Below are 23,928 nucleotides of genomic sequence, written 5' to 3'. Positions count from 1 at the left end.
CCGCTAGGGAATACTTAAGATGCAAATCTTCGCCACTACACTTTCCCGCTGCAGCTGCAATAAGCCATCTTTTACGTAGAGATGTTTTTACGAATTTCTTTTAATAATGTTTGCGAACCATTCACATTGCGTGAAGAGACAATGGGGACCCAGTGCAGCAATTTTAGGGGCAGTAGTTTTGCTAACGCAGAATCTGCGGGACTCGATTACGATTTTCTTCTTTGATCCAGTGTCTGGCACACCAGGCGCATTAATTACCAATAAATTCATTGGTTAACAGTAGCGCACATACTGGGCCCCAAATAAGACCTGAGGCTGCTCTGCCAACGTAAATCTCTGCGCGCGAATATCTAATCCTTCTGAAATGCAAGCCTTCTTTAGTGGTTTCTTTGCTTGATCAAGCCCGTATTATGCAGTGGAACAATACACGTTCTCTACCGTTCTTGACGTTAAAGATGATTTGCATTCACTCGCGCTACGCAGAAATGTGCGAATGAAAGTTCACATTACAAATAATACTTCGAAGAAAAAAAAACGAGAACATTTCTTTGTCACACTATTCCTTTGTATGGGTATATGTATATATAAAAAGCGGCGTATGAGAGAGGGCCCGTCAGACGTCGGCCGCCTGTGCCGTTTTGCAATGGCGCAGGCTCCCTGCTTTTATATTTTTGTCTTGTTGGCTGCATGTTTGTTCATTTTGTCCACTATGCAAAATTCAGGTCAGTCATCTGCTCTGGCAACTATGTTTGCCGGCAAATTTAGGAAACATGGTTTAGACCCAACGAAAACCAGAGCAACAGCTATGCCACCGCCAAAGCATGCCATGTAAGTAATTGATTTACTTGTAGCCATTAGGCAGGCCCTCTCTATCTCCACATTGCCATATTATGTTTCCGTCTCTTCAACCACAATATGAGTTAACAGTGCTTCTTTGCACGTACATGCTCCTTGTGAGGCAGCTATGTACCTAATCGTACGTCACCATGAGATAGGTAGTAGAAAGGTACAGGTGAGGGGAGAAGAATTGCAGTCGTGTAAACTAAGTGCGTGGCTCTTGCACTTGTTGGTTTCTCTTATGCTGGCTTGGTATGGCAGCCTAGTGAAAGAATTCGTAACCTCGAACAGTGGACAGTTCTCTTGCAGCACGGCAAAGGGCTTGGATTTTATTGCGATAGTAATTATACGGGCACTCCAAGCGCATTTCTGCATAGCCGTCGGCGTCGCCATCGCCGTGATGTTCCGCATAAAGACCAAGAGCGATGACACCGTCGCCACGCGTCGTATGCTGTATGTTCGAATGAAAGCCCGTGATGGAGGCCTACAATCGTGGCTTAATTTTGCGCGCGCGAACGAAGAAAGCGGAGAGCGAACGCGCCGTCGTCCGTCGCGCGAAAGGCCGTGGGGCAATGAAAGGGAGGAATGGGGGCGGGGCGCCGGTTGTGCTCCGGCAGCAACTCCGCATTTCACGACCGGGCGTACTGGGACCTGATGATCGCGGCTCAATCTCGCGCGCCATATATGGAGGCAAGCGGGAGGCAGCGCGGGAGGGGCGGGGGGCGGCTTTGACTCCGCCAACTGCCAGGTGTATACTTTGTACGGCTGCGCTCGGTCGCGCGCGCCGTATTTTGAAAATGATATGTAGACGGCTCATACCGTTGTGCGTGCTGTGGGCTCGCTGCTATTGCGTTGAATGGATAGACAGCACGAAGGTCACTTCGCTCGTTGCTGCTGCCGCGTTGCTCGCACCAGCGTTTCGACAGGGAGTGTCGGCGCTCACCCGGTGTGATGGATCCATGGTTGCTCGTGCGCGCTGACACCTTATGCTTGTAAATTCAGTTAGTAAGCGAATGTTTCCAAGTTTATAAGGCTGATAAAACTACTATCCTTACATCGTATAGCTGTTCAGGCGAAACTGAGACTTATATTTTTTTCTTATTTACAGTTTTAGCGTAGGTACATTCTATGTTAGTATTCGAGACATCCATTGCATGTATTCCTGCCTTATGTTCGTATTTCTTGTGCCGTCTTATCGCCGTTTCGGTTTGTCAGGTTGCTTCTGCATATTTTCTATGAATTTGCAGGTATATTGCTTCCATATGGGCTTGCATTACATTGTTGCTGCCTGAAATTTCAACCTTAGATTCTTTCAAGGCGGTCGATCATGGTGTGTCTGTTCTGCGTCACGATGCTTAGCATCTACACGTACACCGTCTTTAGTTGCGAGTGGTTTTTGACCTTCAGAGTTCCTGGTTCTGCTGGAGCTTTGCAGTCACTGCATATTGCGGCTTTCTAGAGTTTACCTTGATATTGTCACGTGGTAGTGACGGTGAAGAAAGCAGCAATATGGTGGAATACAAAACTAGCTTTTATTGGGCGAACCTGTGCCCACAAGAACAGGCTACACTTATAGCACAACGATAGCGGCGAACACGGTCGGCGATCGTCGGAAATCTGATCAGCGGGTCAAGCGCGTCGGCTTTTATAGAGCAGTCATCGAATGTTCCAGACTAATCGTTGGGACCCGCGTGCCTTCCACATAGTTCTACACCATTCGCGTCGGGCGATGAAATCAGACAACACAAGGTTCGGCGACAACAGACCGCGGATAGAAGCATCGATAACTTTCCAGAAACTTTGGATACATGCAGGCGCGTCCCGCGCTGTGTGATAGCATTTGTTAGGCGGCGAAGCGTGGTCGCCCGATAAAGATAAGTAGACGTGTCAATACCCCCCTCTTAAAAAAGCATCGACCCGATGCTGCAAACAAACGAAAGTAATACACAAAAGCACTCGTAGCAAAGAAAAACTACAAAAATAACGAAGTTCGTCAGCGTCCGTAAAAGGGTTTAAGGCGCACCACGTGGACCACTTCAGATCGTGCGCGGCGCCGCTGTGAATGCGAAATGCCGTCTGGCACGACCTCATAGTCCAGAGCGCCAATACGTCGGATGACCTTGTAGGGTCCGAAATAGCGTCGCAGTAGCTTCTCACTGAGTCCTCGTCGGCGTATCGGGGTCCATACCCAAACACGGTCGCCGGGCTGGTACTCGACGAAGCGTCGTCGGAGGTTGTAGGTGTCGGCTGTCGGTCCTCTGTTGGTTCTTGATCCGGAGGCGGGCGAGCTGTCGGGCTTCTTCGGCGCGCTGGAGATAGCTAGCGACGTCAACATTCTCTTCGTCAATGACGTGGGGCAGCATGGCGTCGAGCGTCGTCGTCGGGTTCCTGCCGTAAACCAGCTTAAACGGCGTGATCTGTGTTCTTTCTTGCACCGCCGTGTTGTAAGTGAAGGTTACATACGGCAGGACCGCGTCCCACGTCTTGTGCTCAACGTCGACGTACATCGCTAGCATGGCGGCGAGGGTCTTATTCAGGCGCTCCGTGAGACCATTAGTTTGCGGATGGTAGGCAGTTGTCCTCCTGTGGCTTGTCTGGCTATATTGCAGAATGGCTTGGGTGAGCTCTGCTGTAAAAGCCGTTCCTCTGTTGGTGATGAGGACTTCTGGGGCGCCATGTCGCAGCAGGATGTTCTCGACGAAAAATTTCGCCACCTCGGCTGCGCTGCCTTTTGGTAGAGCTTTTGTTTCAGCGAAGCGGGTGAGATAGTCCGTCGCCACGACGATCCACTTATTCCCGGATGTTGACGTCGGAAACGGCCCCAACAAATCCATCCCAATCTGCTCGAATGGTCGACGAGGAGGTTCGATCGGCTGTAGTAACCCTGCTGGCCTTGTCGGTGGTGTCTTGCGTCGTTGACAGTCTCGGCATGTCTTGACGTAACGGGCGACGTCGGCGGTAAGACGCGGCCAGTAATACCTTTCATGTACCCTCGACAGCGTCCGGGAGAATCCGAGGTGCCCAGCAATTGGATCGTCGTGTAAGGCGTGCAGTACTTCTGGACGCAGCGCCGACGGAACAACAAGAAGGTAGTTGGCGCGGACTGGTGAAAAGTTTTTCTTCACGAGTAGGTTGTTTTGAAGCGTGAACGAAGATAATCCACGCTTAAATGCCCTAGGGACAACGTCGGTGTGCCCTTCCAAATACTCGACAAGGGCTTTTAGCTCCGGGTCCCCTCGTTGTTGATCAGCGAAGTCTTCCGCGCTTATTATTCCAAGGAAGGCGTCGTCATCCTCGTTATCTTGCGGCGGCGGGTGAATGGGGGCGCGTGATAGGCAATCGGCATCTGAGTGTTTTCGACCGGACTTGTATGTTACAGTGATGTCGTATTCTTGTAGTCTGAGGCTCCACCGTGCCAGCCGTCCTGAAGGGTCCTTTAAGTTAGCTAGCCAACACAGCGCGTGATGGTCGCTGACCACTCTGAATGGCCTGCCATATAGGTAGGGGCGAAATTTCGCTGTAGCCCAACGATGGCGAGGCATTCCTTTTCCGTTGTGGAATAATTGCCTTCCGCTTTTGACAACGACCGGCTAGCGTAAGCTATCACGTGTTCATGTCCATCTTTTCTCTGGACTAGGACGGCACCGAGGCCTAGGCTACTGGCGTCAGTGTGGATTTCGGTATCGGCGAGCTCGTCGAAGTGCGCAAGTACGGGCGGCGACTGCATGCGTCGTTTGAGTTCTTCAAATGCGTCGGCCTGCAGCGTTTCTCAGTTGAACTCGATGTCACATTTAGTTAGTTGTGTCAGCGGCTCAGCGATGCGTGAAAAGTCCTTCACAAATCGCTTGTAGTAGGCATACATGCCAAGAAATCTACGCACTGCCTTCTTGTCGGTGGGCTGCGGGAACTTTGCGATGGCAGCTGTCTTCTGCGGGTCGGGGCGGACTCCAGACTTGCTGATGACGTGGCCTAGGAACAGAAGCTCATCGTAGGCGAAGCGGCGCTTTTCTGGCTTCAGAGTGAGCCCTGATGACTTGATGGCCTCGAGTACTGTTGCAAGCCGCCTAAGGTGATCGTCGAAATTTTCGGCGAAGACAACGACGTCATCCAAGTAAACGAGACAGGTCTGCCACTTCAGTCCTGCTAAAACCGTGTCCATCACGCGCTGGAACGTTGCAGACGCCGAGCACAGTCCAAATGGCATAACCTTGAACTCGTAGAGGCCGTCTGGAGTGATGAAGGCGGTCTTTTCGCGATCTCTTTCGTCGACTTGAATTTGCCAATAGCCAGACTTGAGGTCCATCGACGAGAAGTATTTAGCGTTGCAGAGCCGATCTAATGCGTCGTCTATCCGTGGAAGGGGGTATACATCCTTCTTCGTGATCTTGTTCAGTCGACGATAATCGACACAGAAACGTAGGGTTCCGTCCTTTTTCTTTACCAGGACAACAGGGGATGCCCACGGGCTCTTCGACGGCTGGATGATGTCGTCGCGCACCATTTCGTCGACTTGTTCTCCTATAGCTTCACGTTCCCGCGTCGAAACTCGTTAAGGGCTCTGGCGTAGTGGTCGAGCGCATTCTTCGGTTATTATGCGATGCTTTGCGACTGGTGTTTGTCGAATCCTCGATGACGTCGAAAAGCAGCCTTTGTATCATCGAAGCAGACTTCTGAGCTGTTGCTGCTTAATCACGGGGAGACTTGGATTTATGTCGAAGTCTGGGTCGGGAACTACGGTCGTCGAGGTAGATGCGACAGAATCCGAGAGGACAAAGGTATCGCTGGTTTCCACAATTTCCTCGATGTATGCGATCGTCGTGCCCTTGTTGATGTGCTTGAACTCCTTGCTGAAGTTTGTCAGCAACACTTTCGTGTTTCCTCCGTGCAGTCGAGCGATCCCTCTTGCGACGCAAATTTCACGGTCGAGCAGTAGACGTTGGTCGCCTTCGATGACGCCTTCTACGTCAGCGGGTGTTTCGGTGCCGACCAAAATAACAATGCTGGAGCGAGGCGGGATGCTCACTTGATCTTCGAGCACACTCAAGGCGTGGTGACTACGAGGGCTCTCCGGCGGTATCGCTTTATCTTCCGACAGCGTTATTGACTGTGACTTCAGGTCGATGATTGCGCCGTGTTGGTTCAGGAAGTCCATACCGAGAATGACGTCTCGTGAACACTGTTGGAGGATAACGAAAGTGGCAGGGTAATTCCGGTCATGAATGGTTATTCTTGCCGTGCAGATTCCAGTCGGCGTGATGAGGTGTCCTCCTGCGGTGCGAATTTGAGAGCCTTCCCATGCAGTCTTAACCTTCTTCAACTGGGCGGCGATGTGTCCACTCATGACGGAGTAATCAGCCCCTGTGTCCACTAAGGCGGTAACTGCGTGGCCGTCGAGAAGCACGTCGAGGTCGGTGGTTCTTTGTCTGGCGTTGCAGTTGGGTCTTGGCGTCGGATCACGGCTGCGTCGTGTTGAACTGAAGCTTGAACGTCGCGTCGTCAAGTCGTCTTTCGTCGGTGTAGTCTTGGCTTCCTGACTTCGTCGGGACAGCGGCGTGTCGTCATTAGGTCGTCGAGATGGTTGCTTCGTCGTCTTCGTCGGCGGCGCAGGATCTTCGTCAGTTCGACGAAATGCAACCGCACCTCCATCGGTTGCTGCTTTTATTTTTCCGGATATGGGCTGACGGACCGGCCGCTGGCTGGGCCAGTGTATGGTCGGCGCTGCGGCGACAGGTAGCGGCCTGGTGACGGCGAACGGGAAGCTCGTCGAGGGCTCCACTGAGTGGCGGCGAGGTAGTCGGCGATATCGCGAGGTCGTTCGCCAATCTGTGGCCGCGGCGCGTTAACGGCGAAACCTCGCAGTCCCATTTCCCGGTATGGGCATCGGCGGTACACATGGCCGGCTTCCCCGCAGTGGTAGCAGAGCGGGCGGTGGTCAGGAGCGCGCCAAACGTCTGTCTTCCTCAGGTAGCTGCGCTGGGCGACGGGTGGTAGTGCTGGCGGCGGCGGCGGCGGCGCACGACGGAATTGCGGCGTGACAGGGCCCTGGCGCGGTCGCGGAGGGGGACCTTGACGGCGTGCGACGGCGGCATAGGTCATCGCTTGCGGCTCAGGCTCCGGCGATTCAGGGGCTACTCCAAGTTGTTGTTGGAGTTCCTCACGCACGGCGTCGGCAATCGAAGCCACTTGAGGCTGTGATGATGGGAACAGCTTTTGTAGCTCCTCCCGCACGACAGCTCGGATAGTCTCGCGTAGGTCGTCGGTGGCCAGTGACTGAACTCCGGCGTAGTTTGTCGCGTTCGTGCGGCGGTCGAATTGCCGGTTTCGCATCTCGAGTGTCTTCTCGATGCTGGTGGCCTCGCGAAGAAACTCGTCGACGGTCTTCGGTGGGCTTCGTACCATCCCGGCAAAAAGTTCCTCCTTCACACCACGCATGAGTAGGCGGACTTTCTTTTCCTCGGACATTTCCCGGTCGGCGTGGCGGAATAGGCGGCGCATTTCTTCTGTAAAAATTGCGGTGGTCTCATTTGGTAGTTGCAACCGGGTTTCTAATAGCGCTTGGGCTGGTTCTCGGCGTACGACGCTTGCAAATGTCTGCAGGAAGCCGCTTCGGAACAGCTCCCAGGTCGTCAAGGGGGCTTCTCGGTTCTCGAACCACGTCCTGGCAGCGTCTTCCAATGCGAAGAAGACATGTCGCAGTTTGTCGTCGCTGTTCCAGTTGTTAAAAGCAGCGACCCTCTCGTATGTCTCAAGCCAGCTTTCCGGGTCCTCGAACGTTGAACCGCGGAACGTCGGAGGCTCCCTGGGCTGCTGCAGCACGATGGGAGATGCTGGGGCTGCCATTGGGGTGGACTTGGTGGTGATCTTCCTGGTTTCAGGCAAAAGTCCGTGCTCCGGGGGCAGTTGTTGAAGACGGCGGCTTGCTCGATGATCCGGGACTACGTTGGCGCTGTCTTTGAGGTCCGGGCTTGGATCACGGTTTGTCGGGGGCGTCCGGTACATGAACGCACACGCACCTCCACCAGATGTCAAGTGGTAGTGACGGTGAAGAAAGCAGCAATATGGTGGAATACAAAACTAGCTTTTATTGGGCGAACCTGTGCCCACAAAAACAGGCTACACTTATAGCACAACGATAGCGGCGAACACGGTCGGCGATCGTCGGAAATCTGATCAGCGGGTCAAGCGCGTCGGCTTTTATAGAGCAGTCATCGAATGTTCCAGACTAATCGTTGGGACCCGCGTGCCTTCCACATAGTTCTACACCATTCGCGTCGGGCGATGAAATCAGATAACACAAGGTTCGGCGACAACAGACCGCGGATAGAAGCATCGATAACTTTCCAGAAACTTTGGATACATGCAGGCGCGTCCCGCGCTGTGTGATAGCATTTGTTAGGCGGCGAAGCGTGGTCGCCCGATAAAGATAAGTACACGTGTCAATATGACGATTCACTGGTCACCAGACCCGATTGCTCGAGATTACGCGTTTTGCTCCGTCGGCCGGCCCCCTTGGCTCACTTTTATGCGACGTTGTTCTTAGTTGCACATCTGGGTGCGATGGTGCTAGTTCTGCGAGTATCTCATGTAACAGCACTCTCAACTGCAGAGTGTTTTTAGTTCATTTATTTGTTTTTCATAGTCAGCGGAGAGCGCGTTGTCTTTAGGTGTTCTAGACGCATTGCTTTAGACTAGGCCATTGTCCTTCGAGCTTCTTCCATGTTCTGCATGACTGAGTCTTCCAGTAGATGGCTAGGACAAGTTGAATGTAGCAATGCATGACCCTGTGTCTGTCAGGCGTAAGAGAACAGCTCTCGTCGCATTCCTTATCTTCATGATGTTTTTTGTCCGCACTGCTTACGACCTTTGTCTGAAGGGCAGTACATGGTAATGTGCCACGCTCTGTGACAATTGTATCAGGTTATGTCATTCAGGTTGTACTCGTACAGCCTTGTGATCTCGTAGTCGAATACGAGCCTGTTCGGGAGCTATGCCGTGTTAAAAGTTCGCAGCAGCATGTTTGTCTTCCCGAGCAGGCGTGCGTCTAGGATATTTGTCATCTCCAATCTCAAGTAATCCTTGTGTAATCGATGTTTCATTCCTTTATTTCATTTCATTTTATTACCTTAAGGACCCCTAAAAAAGGGGTCACACATAAGGCAGTTTGTATAATTCTGACGAGTACCATCGTAGGTATGATGCCACGTATACATTTCTGCCTATTACGAATGCTTGGACTAGTGTAAGCAGATTTCCTTCCATCATTCCACTATGTTTTTTTACTATTCATTTAAGTTGCGTACTCTAATTATTCTTTAATTATGCCTAATTAGATAATTAGTTTTAGTTAATTCGACAACTTCTCAATTATTCTGAAATAGAATAGATACTATAATTAGCTAGATAGAAAGTGTCAATGAGCGAATTGCAGAGCGGCATGAAAAACTCTTGATACAGCTTTCTGTTGCTGAATACCTGCTACACAAAAGAAGCCCGCAAATGCGTGTAAAATTGCTGCGCGACTGGCCGCTCGACGCACTTTGCATGTATTTGCAGACTTCTTTCACGCTCGGAAAAACTATTTTATGTTGCACGTATTGAGCGACAGAAAGATGTATCGGGAGTTTTTCATGTTGTTCTGCAATTTTATCATTGACACTATTAGTTAATTATACTATTTCAGAAGTTGAATAAATAATTAGGAATAATTATGTGATTAGGTAGAATGGCAAAAATAATCTGAGTATCTCCAAGCGATGACAAACAATATTACCTTGATTCTGTCCAGCTAGGTGGCATTCGCATATTTTTAAACTCTGGATAAAGTTAGCTGGGACACGCTGTATAATCTCAGACGCGCCACGCGTGGACTTCACGGCGACGTCCCTAGACAGCGCCGTGTGTCCAAATGGATTCGCGAGAAAGTAGCTCAACTGCAGTATACGCCCTGTACATGAAGGGTCTCTTCAGCGGAATTATGGTCTGTCGCCCCATTGCTTCAATGATAATCTCAATATCGCTGACATTAATCATGAGATATATTCTGCTGGAATGCTAGTGAGTGTTCTGGCTTGAAAACCTATTTTATGAATGAATAGCAATTACACAGATGCTTGAAGTGCAGTCACGTACGGTGTCTGCGCAGCCATTGTGTTATCCCGCTAACGGTATATGTGCGGCTCGTATGCATAGAATTAAAGGGTATCCTAAGATGGCGAAGTGGACGCACCTTCAACGCTTCGCTCAATCACTCTGATAGCGGAGCGAGGGCGGAGTTTGTGCCCGCCGCTGCTGGCATGAGCGTCGTACGCACGCACGCTACAATCCCACTACCATTCCTGCTGAGAAGCTATGTGTATGATGTAGTCTGGGGAGTAAAAGTGAAGATAACGCTATAGAATATTTAACTGAGCGCCGACTAATATCCATAATTTTTCGTCGCTTTGAACACGTGCACTATCGAGGCCCGCCGCTTGCAACACCATCTGACAGTGTTGATCACATCAGCCCTGGAACCCTACAGCGTAAAACTATTCCAATATGTTTTTATTCCAATTTCCTGACGTCAAATCTGCGTAACCGCCGACGCAAGCATCGGGTGGTGACCCGAAGCGTTGTCGGAACAGACCAATCAAACGCTCTTCTAGTTTACAGGAGGTGACTTTTCTTTCCTTTCAAAATGAATAATATTGCCTACGTTGAGCTGTTTTTCGTTTGTATTTAATTGCCAGGAGGCGAGGAGCACGCCCAAGTGGTGAGGGTTTCGATGGGGCCGAGCCAGCGCACTGAAAATACATAACCGGATGAAGAAGGTGGTGCCGGCGTCTGCGTTTGGTCCGCTTTCCTTAACTTAGCTTGCAGTAGCTGGTCGGAAATCGCGGCGGCGTGCAACGGAAGGTTAAGAATGCCGCTTAAACGGTTCCTCAGCAAAGAAGAGTTGGCAGAGCCAGGTCGTACAAGTTCCGAAAGTGCTCCAAAACGTTACACGGCCACACAAAAAGTTTTGTTATACGGAAATAAATCCATGCTCTCCAGCAGGTGCGAGTAGCCATTGCCTGAGCGATTCCCGGCAGCGATCTTTTATTCCTTTCGGAACGGGGCAGTCTGCGGTTATTCAGAAAGAAATTCAGTTTTGTTCGGCCTATTAATGCATCTTTAACGCGTACACGTCACTTTGACGCGGTGAATTTTCGCGGTTTTGTGACGGCGCGTGACAGGCAGGTGAACTGGGTAGAGCCCGAAAACTTTTGACCAACATGAGAGGGCTAATGACGAAAAGGCGTCCAATCAGAAATACCGATTTTTCTTTTGTCCAGTAGAATCTTGCATAATCAGTGTGTACACGTCATATCAGAGGGGGAGCTATAGCGATTTTCGTGACGTCGCGTGACAGACAGGGGAAGTGTGGGTGGCACAAAAAAGTTTTTGAGCAATCGCGGAGGGCTGATTGCAGAATTGGAATAGAAAAGTTTGGAATAGCTTTACATTATAGCGCCCTTGATAGACACCTGGTAAGTGCCAGGCCGCTGTTGCTCCTGCCAAGCAGGAGTTGCCTTGCGTGTTGCGTCACACGAATATGTCACACGCACGTATAGCTGAAACAATCTCGAGCGCCAACGCTAAGCCTTGCTAGCACTATCTACTCTTCACCCTTTTGCCAACTTCAAACTGCCAACTTCTTTAGTAACATATAAATGGTAGTCTGCGCATGTGGTATTTGTATCCTTCTAATCTTGATGTTTAGCGCAAGTTGGCCCAGAGGACGACAGAGGAGACGAAGTCACAGTGCTACTAGGAACTGATTGTTTATTGCACGTGTTCAACACACATATTGTAGTGACCACTGATTTTGTCTTCTCGTTTTCTTGCTGTTATACTATGGTGTATGTGTAGTGACCACATGAAATAAACAATCAATTGCTAGGAGCTCCTTGTATCCGGCTGCTCTGTCGTCCTGCGTGGCCATTTGCGCTACACCCCAAGTGTTGCAGTACCAGCTAGCCCACCTGTCTGTTCTTTCCATATATTTCTTCTTTCCTGCCCGCCTACGCGATCCAGTCATCAAATCAAGAAGATGGATGTTTACTTATTTTGTTCTACCAATGTTGGGATCTTTGACTGCATGGTCTATAACAAACTTTTTTTTTGCTGTTGTTACCTATTGTGAGACAAAAAATGCCTTGTCGCCTATCTCCTTCGTGTGTTGTTCGTAAGCGACGGCTTTGGTCAACTTATCAGGAAGACATGTACGATCTATCCCCCAAAAGTATTTAGGCCATGGCTATTTTTAAATCATGGGAATAATTGTGAGAGCTACTAAATTTTCTGATCTTTTGCCTGTATTTTTTTTCCTTCTGCGTAAACGTCAGTTTTAGGAACAAGCGAAGAGCCTCCCGCGTGACCCTTCCAATGCGACCTGAGATGAAGGCTGGTGTTCCAAGGTGAAAGTTTTGCTGATATCATTACTCACATGCTTGATTTCTATGCACTCTCTCCCACAGAGTGCAATCTCCCGCCTGAGACACCCTACTGTGCCAATGCAAAGGATTTATAATTAGGGCCATGTTGTGGCTTCTACCCATCGCAGTTTGAATGAATTAGAGCCCAACTGCGATAATGGCACGTGTCAACGAAATGTGTGCATCTACTAACATACTACATGGAACACGACTGGCCATAACCACTCCGTAAAAAATATTAATGTGTCTCCGCACCCACTACGACCTCTTAAACGTTGTATGCTGCGATTACACGGGTATGACTCCTGGATTTTCTATCACTGTGACCGCACCACAAAGGCGCCAGGTTTTTGTCTGCCATCATAAACAGTGGCATACTTTAGGTTGCCCTACTGCAAGATGTGCACGGGAGCAGCCATTAGTAATATTTTATTCATGTCCTTACCCGTTACAGTACGATTCATGCTGTGGACTGATGCTAGCAGAGTGTCGTGGACCGAAGAATGCAGATTTGTACTTACACAACTACTTACATGTTGTAGTTTCGCGGGCGTCAGACTGGTTAAAGCGCTCTCGGCGCAGGACGCCGAGGAGCCGAGAAATCTTCGGCACGCCTTCTGAAGTGGTGGCTGGGACCGGCCAATCGGAGTGTCATGCACTACTCGTGCGATCATAGCACGGAGCTCCTGATTCTTTGACGCTAGTTTCGACAAACAAGCGTTGGGTCGTGACCTCGTCTCGTAGCTGCTGTGATACTTTCTCGCAGGAAAAAGCGCAATATCTTAAGGTTTGCCGGAGATGCCGCGTTCGCAGTTGGATGCACAACGTTGACTTTGCGGAAATAACAATGGCCCATATGTGTGTTAGCCGCCACCAGATGGACCACTGCCGCCTGTGCACTAGTAAAAAAGGCGCCTGCGGACCGGTGCGCAGGTTTGGACACCCCTGAATTAGAGGCGCCGGGTTAAGTCTGCGAGATAGAAATCGTGAACAAGTTCGATTCACTTTGCGAAAAGGTTGCTGCGCGAAAGCTTCGCTTGGCGAGGCCCCTATTTTTGTTCGAGCCACATCTATATGTTTTAATTCCGAAGCAATAGTTGTTGTAAGTGATTCATGTGGAAAGATTTATTAAAGGAAATTTTAGACCAATGGACAGCACTTTAGTAAGCTGCCATATATCTTTGATTTCCTACAAGTAATACACAACGATAATCTATATGGTAATCTGGGTAGAGCAAGTACCTTGAACAGAAGACAGCATTATTCGTGGTTTGAAATGGAACTTCGTCACACAGTGAAAGCAAACCATGACCAAAGGCACGACTAGTATGAGGAATTCATGGCACTGACATCGCTTTCCCGCTTCATCATGTCATCTACTTGTTAGGGTTTTGAACGAGTGAACAAATAATTGGTATGTTCTCCCACACAATGACCTAGTGGGAAACGACGGATGAGAGTCGGTTGCGACCATAAAGCCCATTGCATGAAGATATCACTTACAAATAATAATTCTTTATTACGCGAAAAAGTTCCTATAGTCCTGAGTCCGACCTTCCTGACCTTCGGAACCAACGTATGAACGCCGCCAAGCTTTACACAGAGCCATCAAGTGCAGCGCGATGCGGTGTTCAATTGTACCCTGTCTACCCGCTATCGTTAGCCAAGCCGTTCAACAAAATAAATATTTCATAAACACGGTGCAAGTTTCCTCCGATGTTCGGGGGTCAGCGTCCTGACCTAAGCGTCCCAGCGTCCTAAAGTCGTATTTTGCACCGTGTTTTTTACATATGTTGTTTCGCTTTACAGCTTGGTTAACGTTAGCTTAGATGCACGTATTAGAAAGTTGTCTTCAAAAAGCAACGTAGGTAAGCAACCGATGTATGGCGGGTTGGCGTTATCGTTGAAACAAATAGTTGTCTGAAATTGTATTCTTTTGGAAGTGGATTAACCCAAAGCGTTTGTGCGGTGGAGACAATAGAAGGCAACATAGCGCAGCGGTACGTCGTAATGCAGACGAAAGCATCCTGTGAAGGCGAGACCACTTTCGCATAGAAAAACGCTTGCGCGGCGAAGAGGTAAAATCTCGTTCGCTAATTTGATATGATGCAACTTATAATAAGAATGTGGGAGAAGAAACAGGCTCCTTAACGATGGAGATTGCTTTGGAACGACTAAAGGTACCAATTTAATCTTGCCGCCGTAATCCAGTGGCTATGGCATTGCCCCATTAAGGTGCAAATTTTCGTGGCGCCCGCCACGTTTAGATGTCGACGAAGTCCAAAAATACTCGTTCACTTAGACTTAAGTGCACGTTGAAAAAAAAAACAATGTTGTCAATCCTAATCCACAGTTCAGCACTACAGTGTGCTTCATAGCCAGGTCGCGACTGTGGCAATTACAACCACAGAATTTATTTATTAGGGCGAAAGCCTTATATATGTCATCGTTCAGTCGAGGCTGAGGGAAAAGTCGTCGACGATACGAAAGGTACAAAAAGGCTACGAAACCTCGACCTTTCATGGGAGTATAACCCACGACCTTTCGAGTTAATTAAGGCTGCAAAACCTCAACCTTTGGTGGGAGTCAAAGCACGGCCATTCGTGTGAGTCCAATCCATGACCATATATGTTAATGAAGGCGAAGTTAATTCAGGTACTGTTAATTCTAATACAGTTAAAGCCCTCGAACCCACGACCTTTGGTTGGAGTTGAACCCTCGGCCTTTGGTGGGAGTTGAACCGTAGACCTCTGGAGGTAAATAAGAAGTGAACTAAAGCACAAATAATTAAGCTAGAGTTAAAGCACTCGAACACACGACGATAAGTAGAAGCCCAACCCACGACCTTTGGTATTAACGAAGACGAAATTAGTTAACCTAGCGTTAATTAAGACGAGGTTAAGGCACTCGAACCTACGACCTCGGGTGCGAGTGGAACCCTCGACCTATGGAATTAAGAGGGATTAAGAAGATACTAAGGCAACTCAGACGACGAGTAAGTGAATTAACTAAGCGAATTGTACGTCATGTGTCCATCTAATGCATCGCCACTTAGGCTTTCGCCGTCAAGTCGTCTTAGGGATAACATGAGAGACCCTGTGAATTTTTGTATAGTTGAAATAAAATTTAAACAAATAATTGCGGCAGAACTGATCTCACGTTGACTGTTCACGGTAATGCGAATAGCGTTGGAAGAAAGCAGCGAGAGTCCGTATTTCGTAAATATCGATGGAACTACAAAAGCGGTATAATGATGGCGGTATGACAGCAATGCAATGTCGACGCTTAAATTATGTTTTTTTTTTGTCAGTTTATTTTGGGCAACATAAATACAAGGTTTGCCCGCAAGGTAAGGCAAAAGGAGGGCGTAATCCTCCTGACTAAGGCCTTTACCTCGCTGGAGCAGCAGAAGTAGCAGTCAACTGATAACAAAGTACAACTAATATGACACAAAACTTCAAAACTATTTACAGCAAAATTTTAAACAATGAAAAGTATAAACCGTTTGCCAAATAGCAAGTAACTGAATACATACAGCACAGGAAAAATAAGAACATTCTGTTATTAACAAAATTATACATTCAGAATATAACATTAATAACATTACTATTGATATTAAACAAACTTTATTAACATTCGTTAAACACACAGTGATCAGAAAATATTATGTTTTGTATTGCATGTTTAAATTTGTGAATTGTTCTAGAATTTATAGCTTCGTCAACAATGTTAGGGTACATATTACATAAAGAAATGGTTTCATATTCGATCGTTTGCGTGCCATATTTTGTCCTTGGTTTCTTTAATACTATTGATGTGTGACGTAGGTTGTATCCCGTGTCTCTACTCAGGTAAAGAGTAGAAAATAGTTCCCTGTTGCTGGAGATCTGCTTAAATAGCCGTATACAGATCTTTGTTTTGTAAGAGTCTCTAATATTAGGAATGTTGTAGCGCATCATTAGTATAGAAGATCCTATGTATTGTTTTCAGAAGTTCAGAAACCGGACAGCTCGCCGTTGCAAAACTGCCAATTTTTCTATGTCTGTTTTATTACCGTTTCCCCATACCATGTGCTGGTGTAACGACAACAGCGTGGCGGAAATGACGACTGTATGACAACACGCACTATGATCTCAATGTATGAGCACGAGATGACCGTATAGCGACTATGGTGGGACGAAGACTTTATGACGACAACCGGATGAAAAAGCTGGAATGACGACTACTGCATAACTCTGGTGCCAAGACGACGAATGTATGGTAGCGAGTGTCCCGCGATCACGGCATGACAAGGACGGCATAATCGCGATTACATGACAACATTATGAGTACATTAAAATGATGAAGAAAGATTGACGTCGATGGAACTACGAAGGCGATATGACGATGACGGCATGACGACAATGGGATGACGTTACTGAAGCGTTGACAATGTTAAAGCGGCAGCTTGACGACGACTCTGTGATGACGATGGCCGGGTGACGATGCAGTGACCAGAGCCTGATGACAAAGCTGGAATGACGTAGATGGAAAGACCAAGACGGCATCGTGACCACCAACATGCACCTAGAGACCCAAGCTATTACACCACTGGAACAGCATGGTCTCAGTAGACGGCGTGACAATGGCAGCATGATTAGAGCCAGATCACGAAGTTCGAAAGACTACGATTGTACGACCATGACTGCGTCACGATGGTGTGACAAGGAATGCGCTACTCAATGACGGCAATGGCATGACGACGACTTCATGACTAGTGTCGAATGACAAAGCGGGCATGATATCCATGCAATGACCACGATCGCATCAAACCATGAGCTTATACCTAGTGACTCAAGCTGGGTGGAAAGCGTGACTATGATGGCCTGACGCGAGTGTCAGCACGAAGCTTAATGACGATGATGGAACCACTATGACGACATCATGACAGGGAGCACATACCTAGCAGTGGCCTAAGCAAGGCGAAAACTTGGGCCACTGAATGTACCCCCCTATCGTAAGACGATATATATGTGTATATATATATATATTGTCACGTGGTGGTGACGTAGAAGAACACAGTAGCAATACTGTGAACGAGAAAACTAAGTTTGATTGGGCGAACTTGTGCCCACAAAACAGGCTACACTTACAACACAACGAAAGCGGCGAACACAGTCGGCGATCGTCGGAAATCTGATCAGCGGGTCAAGCGCGTCGGCTTTTAAAGAACAGTCGTCGAATGTTCCAGACTAATCGTTCGGACCCGCGTGCTTTCCACAAAGTTCTACACCATTCGCGTCAGGCGAATAAATCAGATAACACAACTGACTGCGGATAGAAGCATCGATAACTTTCCAGAAACTTCGGATACATGCAAGCGCGTCCCGCGCTGTGCGATAAGATTTGTTAGGCGGCGAAACGTGGTCGCCCGATAAATATAAGTACACGTGTCAATACCCCGCTCTTAAATAGCATCGTCCCGATGCTACAAATATAAGAGAGCGAAACACAAAAGGACACTTATTAAACATAAGTAACAAAACAACGAAAAGAAATCAAGTCCAAAGGTCAGTTATGCGAAGTCCCAAAGTTCGTCAACGCTGGTGATACGGCTTGAGTCGCACAACGTGGACAATTTCAGGTCGTGAGCGGCGCCGCTGTGACAGCGAAATTCCGTCTGGCACGACCTCATAGTCCAGTGCGCCAATACGTCGGATGATCCTGTACGGTCCGAAATAGCGACGCAAGAGCTTCTCGCTCAGTCCTCGTCGGCGTATAGGGGTCCAAACCCAAACACGGTCACCGGGCTGGTACTCGACAAAGCGTCGTCGGAGGTTGTAGTGTCGGCTGTCGGTCCTCTGCTGGTTCTTGATCCGCAGGCGGGCGAGCTGTCGGGCTTCTTCGGCGCGCTGGAGATAGCTAGCGACGTCAAGATTTTCCTCGTCAGTGACGTGCGGCAGCATGGCGTCGAGCGTCGTCGTCGGATTCCTGCCGTAAACCAGCTTAAACGGCGTGATCTGTGTTGTTTCTTGCACCGCCGTGTTGTAAGCGAATGTTACGTACGGCAGGACTGCATCCCAGGTCTTGTGTTCGACGTCGACGTACATTGCTAGCATGTCGGCGAGGGTCTTGTTCAGGCGTTCCGTGAGACCATTCGTCTGCGGGTGGTAGGCAGTTGTCCTCCTGTGGCTTGTCTGGCTGTATTGCAGAATGGCTTGGGTGAGCTCTGCTGTAAAAGCCGTTCCTCTGTCGGTGATGAGGACTTCTGGGGCACCATGTCGCAGCAGGATGTGCTCGACGAAAAATTTCGCCACTTCGGCTGCGCTGCCTTTTGGTAGAGCTTTAGTTTCAGCGAAGCGGGTGAGGTAGTCCGTCGCCACGACGATCCACTTATTCCCGGATGTTGACGTCGGAAACGGCCCCAACAAATCCATCCCAATCTGCTGGAATGGTCGACGAGGAGGTTCGATCGGCTGTAGTAACCCTGCTGGCCTTGTCGGTGGTGTCTTGCGCCGCTGACAGTCTCGGCATGTCTTGACGTAACGGGCGACGTCGGCGGTCAGACGCGGCCAGTAATACCTTTCCTGTATCCTCGACAGCGTCCGGGAGAATCCAAGGTGCCCAGCGGTTGGATCGTCGTGTAGGGCGTGCAGTACTTCTGGACGCAGCGCTGACGGTACAACAAGAAGGTAGCTGGCGCGGACTGGTGAGAAGTTCTTCTTCACGAGCAGGTTGTTTTGTAGCGTGAACGAAGACAACCCGCGCTTAAATGCCCTAGGGACAACGTCGGTGTTCCCTTCCAAGTACTCGACGAGGCCTTTTAGCTCCGGGTCTGCTCGCTGCTGTTTAGTGAAGTCTTCCGCGCTTATTATTCCAAGGAAGGCGTCGTCGTCCTCGTCGTCTTGCGGCGGGGGATCGATGGGGGCGCGTGATAAGCAGTCGGCGTCAGAGTGTTTTCTTCCGGACTTGTATATTACGGTGACGTCATATTCTTGCAATCTGAGGCTCCACCGCGCCAGCCGTCCTGAAGGGTCCTTTAAGTTAGCTAGCCAACACAACGCGTGATGGTCGCTGACGACTTTGAATGGCCTGCCATAGAGGTAAGGGCGGAATTTTGCTGTAGCCCAAATGATGGCGAGGCATTCCTTTTCAGTCGTAGAATAATTGCCTTCCGCTTTTGACAGCGACCGGCTAGCATAAGATATCACCCGTTCAAGTCCGTCTTTCCTCTGGACTAGGACGGCACCGAGGCCTAGGCTACTGGCGTCAGTGTGGATTTCAGTATCGGCGTCCTCGTCGAAGTGTGCAAGTACCGGCGGCGACTGCATGCGTCGTTTGAGTTCTTGAAATGCGTCGGCCTGCGGCGTTTCCCACTTGAACTCGACATCACATTTCGTTAGATGTGTTAGCGGCTCCGCGATGCGTGAAAAGTCCTTGACAAAGCGCCTATAGTAGGCACACATGCCAAGGAATCTGCGCACTGCCTTCTTGTCGATTGGCTGCGGGAACTTTGCGATGGCAGCTGTCTTCTGCGGGTCGGGGCGTACTCCAGATTTGCTGATGACGTGGCCTAGGAATAGAAGCTCATCGTAAGCGAAGCGACACTTTTCAGGCTTCAGAGTGAGCCCTGATGACTTGATGGCCTCTAATACTGTCGCAAGCCGCTTAAGGTGATCGTCGAAATTTCCGGCGAAGACGACGACGTCATCCAAGTAAACAAGACAGGTCTGCCACTTCAATCCTGCTAAAACCGTGTCCATCACGCGCTGGAACGTTGCAGGCGCCGAGCACAGTCCAAATGGCATAAAGTTGAATTCATAGAAGCCGTCTGGCGTGATGAAGGCGGTCTTTTCGCGATCCCTTTCGTCGACTTCTATTTGCCAGTAGCCAGACTTGAGGTCCATCGATGAGAAGTATTTAGCATTGCAGAGCCGATCTAATGCGTCGTCTATCCGTGGGAGGGGGTATACGTCTTTCTTCGTGATTTTGTTCAGTCGACGATAATCGACGCAGAAACGTAGGGTTCCGTCCTTTTTCTTCACTAAAACAACTGGAGACGCCCACGGGCTTTTCGACGGCTGGATGATGTCGTCGCGCAGCATTTCGTCGACTTGTTGTCTTATAGCTTCGCGTTCTCGCGTCGAAACTCGGTAAGGGCTCTGGCGTAGTGGTCGAGCGCACTCTTCGGTTATTATGCGATGCTTTGCGACTGGTGTTTGTCGAATCCTCGATGACGTCGAAAAGCAGTCTTTGTATCGTCGAAGCAGACTTCTGAGCTGTTGCTGCTTAATCACGGGGAGACTTGGATTTATGTCGAAGTCTGGCTCGGGAACTACGGTCGTCGGGGTAGATGCAACAAAATCCGAGAGGACAAAGGCATCGCTGGTTTCCTGAATTTCCTCGATGTATGCGATCGTCGTGCCCTTGTTGATGTGCTTGAACTCCTGGCTGAAGTTTGTCAGCAACACTTTCGTGTTTCCTCCGTGCAGTCGAGCGATCCCTCTTGCGACGCAAATTTCACGGTCGAGCAATAAACGTTGGTCGCCTTCGATGACGCCTTCTACGTCAGCGGGTGTTTCGGTGCCGACCAAAATAAAAATGCTGGAGCGAGGCGGGATGCTCACTTGATCTTCGAGCACACTCAAGGCGCGGTGACTACGACAGCTCTCCGGCGGTATCGCTTGATCTTCCGACAGCGTTATTGACTTCGACTTCAGGTCGATGATTGCGCCGTGTTGGTTCAGGAAGTCCATGCCGAGAATGACGTCTCGTGAACACTGTTGCAGGATAACGAAGGTGGCAGGGTAAGTCCGGTCATGAATGGTAATTCTTGCCGTGCAGATACCACTCGGCGTGATTAGGTGTCCTCCAGTGGTCCGAATTAACGGGCCTTCCCATGCAGTCTTAACTTTCTTCAATTGGGCTGCGATGGGTCCACTCATGACAGAGTAATCGGCTCCGGTGTCTACTAAGGCGGTGACTGCGTGGCCGTCGAGAAGCACGTCGAGGTCGGTGGTTCTTTGTCTTGCGTTGCAGTTACGCCTCGGCGTCGGATCACGGCTGCGTCGCGTTGACCTGTGGTTGGTACGTGGCGTCGTTAGGTGGTCTTTCGTCAGCGTGTTCTTTCCTGCTAGACTTCGTCGGGACGGCGGTGTGTCGTCGTTGTTATGTCGTCGAGATAGGCTTTTCGGCGTCTTCGTCGGCGGCGGAGGATCTTCGTCAGTTCGACGAACAGCAACCGCACCTCCATCGGTTGCTGCTTTTAGTTTTCCGGATATGGGCTGACGGACCGGCCCCGGGCTGGGCCAGTGTATGGTCGGCGCTGTGGCGACAGGTAGCGGCCTGGTGACGGCGAACGGGACGGTCGTCGAGGGCTCCACTTAGTAGCGGCGAGGTAGTCGGCGATGTCACGAGGGCGTTCACCTTCCCTCGGGCGCTGTGCGTTGACGGCGAAGCCTCGCAATCCCAGCTCGCGGTATGGGCATCGGCGGTAAACATGGCCGGCTTCGCCGCAGTGGTAGCAGAGCGGGCGGTGGTCGGGGGCGCGCCAAATGTCCGTCTTCCTCGCGTAGGTGCGCTGGGCGACGGGTGGTCGTACTGGCGGCGGCGGCGGACGACGGAATTGGGGCGTTGCAGGGCCCTGATGCGGTCGCGGAGGGGGACCTTGACGGCGTGCGACGGCGGCGTAAGTCATCGCTTCTGGCTGAGGCTGCGGTACTTGTGGTTGCACCTCAGGAACTCCAAGCGATCGGTGCACCTCTTCTTTCACGATGTCGGCGATCGAGGCCACTTGAGGCTGCGACGATGGCAAGACCTTGCGCAGTTCTTCGCGCACAATGGCCCTGATGGTCTCGCACCGATCGTCCGTGGCCAGTGATTGAATTCCGGCGTAGCTTGTTGGCTTGGTGCGGCGGTCGAATTGCCGGTTCCGCAATTCCAGTGTCTTCTCGATGCTCGTCGCCTCACGAAGAAACTCGTCGACGGTCTTCGGTGGGCTTCTTACCATTCCGGCGAAAAGTTCCTCCTTTACGCCTCGCATCAAGAAACGCACTTTTTTCTCTTCGGACATTTCCGGGTCGGCGTGCCGGAAAAGACGGGTCATCTCTTCTGTGAAGATGGCGATGGTCTCATTGGGTAGTTGGCCTCGGGTTTCCAGTAGAACTTCGGCCCTTTCTTTTCGGACAACGCTCGTGAACGTCCTCAGGAAGTTACTGCGGAATAGGTCCCATGTTGCTAGGGTGGACTCCCGGTTTTCGAACCAAGTCCTCGCGGCATCTTCCAAGGAGAAGTACACGTGTCGTAGCTTATCCTCAGAGGTCCAGTTATTGAAGGTCGAGATCCTTTCGAAGGTTTCGAGCCAGGTTTCAGGATCCTCTGACGTAGCTCCACGGAAGGTAGGGGGCTCCCTGGGTTGTTGAAGTACGATGGGTGACACTGGGGCAGCCATCGTGGTTGTCTTGGCCACAATCTTCTTGGGCTTCTCAGGTAGAAGTCCGTGCTCCGGGGGCAGCTGTTGTAGACGACGGCTTGCTCGCTGGTCCAGGACTACGTTGGTGCTCTCTTTGCGGTCCGGGCTAGGATCACGGCTTGTCGGGGGCGTCCGGTACATGGACGAAAAGCACCTCCACCAGATGTCACGTGGTGGTGACGTAGAAGAACACAGTAGCAATACTGTGAACGAGAAAACTAAGTTTTATTGGGCGAACTTGTGCCCACAAAACAGGCTACACTTATAACACAACGAAAGCGGCGAACACAGTCGGCGATCGTCGGAAATCTGATCAGCGGGTCAAGCGCGTCGGCTTTTAAAGAACAGTCGTCGAATGTTCCAGACTAATCGTTCGGACCCGCGTGCTTTCCACAAAGTTCTACACCATTCGCGTCAGGCGAATAAATCAGATAACACAAGGTTCGGCGACAACAGACTGCGGATAGAAGCATCGATAACTTTCCAGAAACTTCGGATACATGCAAGCGCGTCCCGCGCTGTGCGATAAGATTTGTTAGGCGGCGAAACGTGGTCGCCCGATAAATATAAGTACACGTGTCAATATATAGGCTCAAAACGGTTCAAATAGGCAAATAATACTTTTCACATATATAGGCACCTGTTAGGATAAACTTCAAAACGCTGCGAAGTTGCTACAAAGGATTTCAAAGTATGACTACCTGAAAAGTTCCGAAGTCTGCGGGAATACGCTTGACTTTATGCATAAGCCTTCAGCAGGTAATACAATGTTTGGCGTATTTGTCTATTTCGGAACAGTAAAAGATCCTTGCAGTTGCATTGTCGTAATTGGGATCTTCATCCAAACCGAAACTTTATTTCAGTGTGCCGCAAGTAAGCGATTTTACTTTTCTCAGAAAAATCCGCACCGCATTCTTGCGCGGGCCTCTTCTACGATAGTGTACAACAATTATTCATTGTTCATACTGCTATTCACTTATAAATAACTTATGTGTTGCATGCACGAAAATATACCCCAAATATCGAACTTGTTTTGCAGGAACCAACAGCAAAAACGAAGAAGGCGGCTGCCATCCCTTTGATTATTCGCCTTGAAGCAATTATTTAGGGGTCTCAACAAACTCAGGCATTTCGCTACACTTCTCCGTCTACTGGATACACAGTTGTCAATAAATATACATATGA

The 23,928-nt window shown here is 49.8% G+C and overlaps 1 long non-coding RNA gene across 1 annotated transcript; it reads left to right on the top strand.

The window, feature by feature from the left end:
- The first annotated feature begins 641 nt into the window (after positions 1–641).
- On the top strand, positions 642–23,928 carry LOC140218786 (uncharacterized). Its single transcript, XR_011894971.1, has 3 exons — positions 642–828; positions 12,204–12,275; positions 23,783–23,928. It is a non-coding gene; the product is annotated as an uncharacterized lncRNA (long non-coding RNA).

This window comes from Dermacentor andersoni, chromosome 6, assembly GCF_023375885.2.
Source record: "Dermacentor andersoni chromosome 6, qqDerAnde1_hic_scaffold, whole genome shotgun sequence".
Classification (NCBI taxonomy): Eukaryota; Metazoa; Arthropoda; class Arachnida; order Ixodida; family Ixodidae; genus Dermacentor; species Dermacentor andersoni.
Note: the sequence above shows the minus strand (reverse complement) of the source record. Positions and strands in the feature narration are given on the sequence as shown.